The sequence below is a fragment of the Condylostylus longicornis genome, unplaced genomic scaffold (assembly GCF_029603195.1).
Source record: "Condylostylus longicornis isolate FDR11 unplaced genomic scaffold, ASM2960319v2 ptg000080l, whole genome shotgun sequence".
Taxonomy (NCBI): domain Eukaryota; kingdom Metazoa; phylum Arthropoda; class Insecta; order Diptera; family Dolichopodidae; genus Condylostylus; species Condylostylus longicornis.
This window is the reverse complement of record NW_026578048.1, coordinates 5169360-5177387: the sequence shown is the minus strand read 5'-3', so window position 1 is coordinate 5177387 and position 8028 is coordinate 5169360.

The following is an 8028-nucleotide window of genomic DNA, read 5'->3' as shown; positions in this document are numbered from 1 at the left end:
TGTAGGAGCGAAAATATGCATGACTAGGTAATGTAGTAGCAGATTCCACCATATTTATACTCGTTTCAATAAACGAAGTCGGATAACAATCGCAGTTTATCTATCTTCTACTATGTAATCAATGATACAAGTCTATGGTAATGGTTATTTTAAAGAGTTTAAGCGGATATAATTCTGCAATTCGATGTTTTTATTTTAAATAGAGCACAATTTTTACAAAATTTCTTTGCAAACTTGAAATTAACTTTGTTGCATAATGTTTAATAATTTTTTATAACACTGATTATTATTATATATAAGCGAATATTTCAAAAACCTAATTGAATACATTAATATTTTCAAACAAATTTTAATTAGCTATTTCCGGTATAGCTACTAAAGTTTATTTGTAAATAATTAAGGAAATTTCACTTTCATTTAGAATTATTTTTTGATTTCAATGAAGATATTTTCTGGGTGAATGCAATTAATGTTGTAGATCCTAAAAACTATAAAAAAAATAAAAACTGGCTCAACAAGGTGTAAGCAAGCTTGTATTGATAGATTAAAAGATTTTGTTTAAAAAATAAAAAAAACAAATTATCAAAAATTTTATAAATTTGAAAACAATACCACAAATATGATGTCATTCACCTTAAGGGCTTTTACTCCAAGAAACAAATAATATTCGTAATATTACGTACATATAATGTAAAAAGCAGTTGTGCTGTAGATAAGATATTTAAATTGCATTTTAATAATATCAGGTTCTACCTATAAAAGTACATTAAAATTTATAGATTAGCATTTGAATTGAAAAATTAACAATCAAATCATTCTAGCTATGAATCATAGTGTCTCAGGGTAATTACTGAAAACATGAATTATAAGTTTTGATATTTTGTTAAAAAGTGTTTATGAGTTCACATTAACAGGATGTATTTTACAATAACGGAACCTAAAAACAGTATATTGGCTGTATAATCAATATTATTATATGTATAGTAATACATTAAGCATATTAACCCGATAGTTGACTGAGAGTTTTTTACTCCGATTGCAATGATACTTGGATGATAAATCAAACATTCATTATTGAATTCATTATTCACAATTCTACATAATAACATTTAATCTACGCACTTATCTAACTAATATTCAATTAACAACTTGAAATTTGGACAACTCTTTATAAAATTAAATGAAGTTAACTAAATTTAGAATAATATTATTTATTAAATTATAAAAATAAATTCCTTTTTTTTTTGCATGCCATATATGTATATACTCATACACATAATTACAAACTCTTTCCATACAATTCTACTTCTATATATGCATATATGTATACCACATTTTTCGTTAAAATTTATGATAGACATTCAAATGTTTAATTTTTTTAATTAATGTAAATAAATTCAACATCAATTAATTGTCAATATATAAACAGAATAATTCATATTATTACAAAATAATGAATAAATGCGGTTTTAATTATATAACAATATTATAAAATCGGACATAATACAAAAATTATTAATTACTAATTTAAAATTAATTGTTAAACAATAGAAAGATACGTACAAATATATTCATTTATGCAGAGTATAGAAAATTTGAAATTTATTGTTATTATAACATTACTCTTTAGTTTAGAACATTACAATTTTATACAGGATCAGTAAAGTTTTATCTATCAATGTTTCTAAAGTTAATCATTCTTTCCGCTTCTACTCCGAAATTATTCAAGAAAAAAATAATAAAAAAATTTTCATAGCTGGCCTCTGACTGGTCCAGAAATTCGGATTAAGAAGTATTTTACCAGTGTTAGTAATGAATTGCTAGTAATGAATTATACATTCAATGAAAGTTTACATTAAATTAATTTAAATTTTCTTAAAAATACTCAATTTCACAATACAGCTAAAGCACAAATACATTAACATACATATTATATAAAATAATTATAACAATATAAATTGAAGCTCATTGAATTTAAAAATATTTCAAAAAGTTATGTTCTAATTACAATAATGAACGCGTGTTCTTCTCATATTTAAATTTCCTTAACTAAATATAAAATGAGCTTTTTAGTACCTATGTATGTACGTAACATATTTATAGCTTTAATTATGTAGGTGAAATGCATTAAAATTTCTGGAATAATAATTATAGAATACTGTCTCTATATAGAATATTTGTAGTAACAGAAGCATTTACAAATTAAATAAGCGATTATACGCATTACAAAATTTTCCTTTGTAAAATAAAATTATAATAAAAATAATCAACCGACAATAATTAAACATTAGTAACTTTTTCAACAAAATTCAAACATAAAAACAAACATAAGTATATAATATGTACATAATGGTACATACAATTAATATTTTTATAAATTAAATTATAACTTTATAATTTAATAATTCAAAATTAAATTATAAATAAGTTATTAATTAAAAATTGAATTAACATGAAAACACTTAAAAATAGGATTGCCAGTCATTCTGTTTATATGGAATTGTGGATTTTCGTGCCGTTTTTGTATGGTTTTTTCTCCAATCGTTCGCTTTTTGTAATTTGTTTTGACCGCAAAACGTGATAATAATGAATGCATAACGAATTGTATGAACTGTTTGCTTTCGTTCAGTCTTCTATATTGTGATTAAGAGAACTGTGTGATTATAATATTAATATATAATATTTAATATCTATAACACATATTATTAATAATTTTAAATTAGTCACTTTTTCAACAAATATTTACTGGTATCTATTTTGCAATTCAATATTTTTTTATTTTTATTTGTTTTATTAATTTTATTTAATTTTGGGAAATACTGGCAAGCTTATACTTGGGACAATTTTTACATACCAGTGTACATGTACAAAAACAATATTGTTTTAGTTTTAGATTTTCCAATGTGTTTAAATAAAGTAATTATTTCTAAATGGAAATTTTTATCGATATTTTAAAAGTTTTTTCCCTAACGAAAGAATATTTTTTTGGAAGCAATATAAAAATATACGAGTAAAATGAAAAAATTCCTATACAAATTCCTATAATTAATTTTTAATTCAATAGGCGTAAGAAAAAATATAAAATAATAAAATTTTTATTATTCTAACTAAAAAACTACATACGTTTGTTTAATGTTCCAATTTATAATTTCAAACATATGAAAATTTGCGTGAATATTTAAATAAATGCATATTAGGGTGGATAAATTTAAAGAATTATTTAAGGATTTCAATAATTTCTTAATGTTTCTTAATTTCTTCTGATAACTGGTAAATCTTTATGACAATAAGAGCAAAAATTGTTTAGTTTGCAATATAGGTTCTTTACAAAATAATGGAATAAAATTTCTTTAAAAAAATTGGAAACTAAAAATTGAAAATATCAATATTACAAAGAAATTTTGTTCTTATAATGAACCGCTCTACATATCTACATCAACTGTATGTCTTTGCAATTTTAGATTCCATTGCAAGAAAATAAGTTTGTGTATACAATGCTAATTTAGAATTTATTAGGAATGCTAATTTCCAATTTAGATTCAGTATAAACAAACAACTTATTTACCACATTAAATAATTCACTTAACACTTTTACAAAACATTTCTACATAAATTTCTTTTACGCATCATGAAACCATTTCCTTTTCTTTTATTAAGAAGTTGATTAAATGAATTTTAAATAAAATTAAAATGTGTATACATTTATGTATATAAAGTTAAGATAATAAATAATCGTGATAAATATAATTTCAATTTCTTACGTCAAAAATTTTAAAAATTTTCCTATGACAAAACTTACGTATGCATATATACATATGTGTAATTTAATGCTTTATATCTATATCATACATTCATTAATTATTTCGCCTTTACAATATATATTTTAAAAAATCAGGCGTGCATGTTCTCACACTTAAAACTCTGAATTACAAAAAATAAAACAAAATTTTCAAATTATGATGATTTTTTCTATATTGTGTAAAAGCTTAACATTTTAAGTACCTATATATAAAATGGTGACTTTTATAATGAATTTATAATGGAATGTACTCCGGTGTAGATCAGTACAACAAGAATTTATTCATACGTATATTTAAATGTACGTTTATATATACGTATATTAACCATTCAATAATTATTTAAGCATCTCTTTATAGTATATTTTTATATTTAGATTTATTTTGAATTATTTACCAAACAATGACTTGAAAACACTAAGAAGACCTCTTCATTTTATCATCGCACTTATTTTGATAAAATAAAATATGTTTTGGTTTTACAATTTTTTTAAAACCACAAAAATAACACTAATGAACAAATCTCTCAAGAAAAGAAAACATTTAATAATATTATGCTAAAATTAATTAATATATTATCAAATTAATGAAAATTGCATATTTCGCGGAACCTTGTGTTATCACAATAAGCATTGAATAATAATTAGAAACGTTGTCATTATAACATTCCAAATTTTGAAAATTTATAACTAATTATAGCTAACATAATGCAGATTGTGTCAATTTTAATTAATACATGTACAACAATTTGCATTAGAATAGCTATTCCAATTTAAAAAAATATGCACTAATGTATACTAAAATAAGATTTGAAATTAAACTAATAATTGAAGTACAGAAGAAATTTATTATTAATTATGAAAATAATTTATTTTCTTTGTTGACCATGTAATTGTTCATAGACCCATGAAAAAACAATGCCTAAGAACTTTATAAAGAACTTTATATTAGTTAATAAAATATTTATTATTTAATTATGTGAAGTCAAGATAAGATTTTAATTAATTATTGAATTATATTTTTACAAGGCTTATGAAAATATTATATATATAAAACAGATAGTTATATATTATCTTTTATTTATACTATGGTGCTGCAGTAACAATTTTCAATAGAGAAAAATTAAAAATAGTCATGTAGCATACATATTTCGCAAGATATAAAAAAATATTTAAAAGTTTTATTAAAGTTTTGAATATATATATTAAAAAAATAAATAATTATTGTTTGAATTTTTAATTTTCAAGAGGAACTTCATTCTTTAGAAATGATGGTATAATTTTTAATTAAAATTTAACTCAAAGACAAATTCTCAATACTATTATCTTATAGATATAATTAAGGTAATGGATATGTACATAATTAAACTTCTTATATGCTAAACGATTGAATAAGCTTGAAAATAAGTACATTATTATATTGCATTGAAAACATACAATAATTGGACAAGAGAATATGAAAAAAACCAACATGACACAAAATTAATATTGAATAAATATTTTCATAAACGAAAATAAGTGCAATAAAATTATTAATAAAAATAGTAGAATACAGGTACATATTATCCCTAAGATTGAAATTTCGAAAAAAAAAACATTTAATTATTTTAATTAAAAAAAAAAATCTAAGTTGTTTTACAAAATTATCAAAATTAATCAATACTCTTAAAAAATATCTTTTATTTTTATTTAAAAATTTTGTATAATGAAAATCTTTGCCATTATTATTATATCTTATTTAAAAAAATTTTATTAAGGTGTGCTTTAAATCTGATAATCTACAATCTCTCACCTTAATATCAAATCACATCAATTTCTTTTTTTTCGAATTAAAATTTTATGCATACAAAATAATTGCCACCATAATAGGCAACAAAAATTTTAATAACTGTTATTACAATTTACATTAAGTGTTCTGTCAAACACAACAAAAAAATAAAATTCACTGAATTTTTTCATTGTTTTCGTATATTTGGAGTATGCCTAAATAAAATTAAAAAAAAAAATTATAATATATAACAAATACAAAAAACTATATGCGGCTAAATTTAAAAAAAAATTACAATGTCAATAAAAAATTCAGGACTGCTCACGGCTTTGTTCTCACTTGCCGTTTCAGTGTCAATAAAAAAAAAAAATGTGACTATGTACATACAATAAGCGGAAATTATTTGTCACATAATTAAAATCACTTACATACCTTATAATATAAGATTCATGATATGAACGTATAAAAAGGCTTGTTTTCAATCATAATTAATATGCTTTAAGCATTGATACCATCTGATCGCAATTAAACATATTCATTATATGTAAATAAATAATTTAATTTATTCAAAAATTACATAGATAACATGGAAAAATAAATTAAATTGTAAAACTCTAAGATACATAAATATATAGTTTTTACATTTTCATTTTAAAATGTAAATTTCTTAAATTCGAGAATGCAATTAAAAATTTTTAACCCATATCGATATGGGGAGTACAGTTCGGAAAATATTGCATATAATTTATTTATGACTAATAATATGAAAATTTAATAAAAAATATGGTAATTTTATTTTAAAGTAGTAAATGACCTGACATATTAAACGTTTTAGGAATTTAAAAAATCAAAAACTAATTTCAGAAAAAATGAATTATTTTCAAAAAAATGGCTTTTGTCGAAAAACTGAAATTTTCCAAATTGAAATCAAAAAGAATTGAATTGAAACAATTTTGCCGTTAAGAAATGTAAATAAATAAATTCCAAATAAAATAGATGTGTATTCAATTTTTGCAAAGACCAAAATATTCTCTAAAATTTTAATCTACAAAATCATTTAATTTAATTACTATACCACAATGTTAGACCTATTGAAAATGGAAGTGGAGGCACATAATAACATAAATTGTACTCGTATTATTATCTGATTGTCATTATTCAATTTAATTTATTCAATTTAAATAAAATATATTTGGATAAAAAAAAAACAAAATAGCAAATGCATGTTTGTACGTGTAAATGATTTTGTAGATATATTCGTGTTTTATATATTATATATTGAAATTGCAAATATAATAAAATAATGTTTTACATAAAAATATGAACTAGGTGTTTATTATAATTTACATCAAAATTTTTAAATTAATATTATATTAACATATTAATGGTATTTAATTATAATTTGATGTTTTAGAGCATTAGAGACTTTCACATGACTTGAGTTTCATAAGTCTTTGAGTTAACTAAAGCATTATAAACAAAATCTCATTTTTACAACAAAATTTAGAAAAAATATAAGAGCGGATGTGATAAATGCCAATATATAAAAATGTCAAAATAACTTCATTACTCTTTCTTCAAGGTAATTTCCCCAAAATGAAAAAAAATGCAAAAACCTTTTATTTTATTCCTTTCTTATTCCTTACTCTTTTAGCTATATGAATAAATATGTATCTTCCAATTTAAAATTTTTATATAACAATTAAACTTTTTTCAAACATATTTTTAATGAAAAATATATAAAATTTAAATTGCATTAATCAAAATATTTCAAGCAAGAAAAATTAATTCGATTTTAATAAAAGTGTACTAGCTATCACAAACATACTTACGTATAATTTACAAAATATATAAAAATTAAAATTGCATTTAATATGCTTTTTATATGTAAATATTTATATGTTATATATATATATGTACATACATATAATATGTAAGTACATATTTTATGCTTATGCGTTTTTTGAATCTGATAAGTCATTAATCCGAATACGTAAATAAATATGCGTATAAAAAGAAGGACAATAAACTAAGAATGACCTTGACAAAAAAAATTTTTGTTTTTTTTTTGCTATATTTTAATTTTTTTTATTTCTCAATTTTATTTTTGTTTTTAGTTTTTACTCGTTATCCTCTCTAAAAAATAATCAAAAGTATGACCTTCAGTTTTCAAGAGAGTAAGGAAAAAATTCAAATCACGTACTAGAGCAGTCATCAATTTTAATGAGAATCCATTCAAAATAAATTAAAAAATTGAGTAAAAATTATTTGACATCAAAAAGAAAATTTTAAAGTTCAATATAGAAAGGTTTTAATAACGGTAAAAATTAAGAGAAAAGCGACTAATAAATTAATGAAAACACGTTACTCTACAATAAAATAAATTTATGTTGTATGTATATGTAAATGAAATATATATAATAAGTTGTAGCAATGCAGCAGTACGTAAATATTAAATACTTAA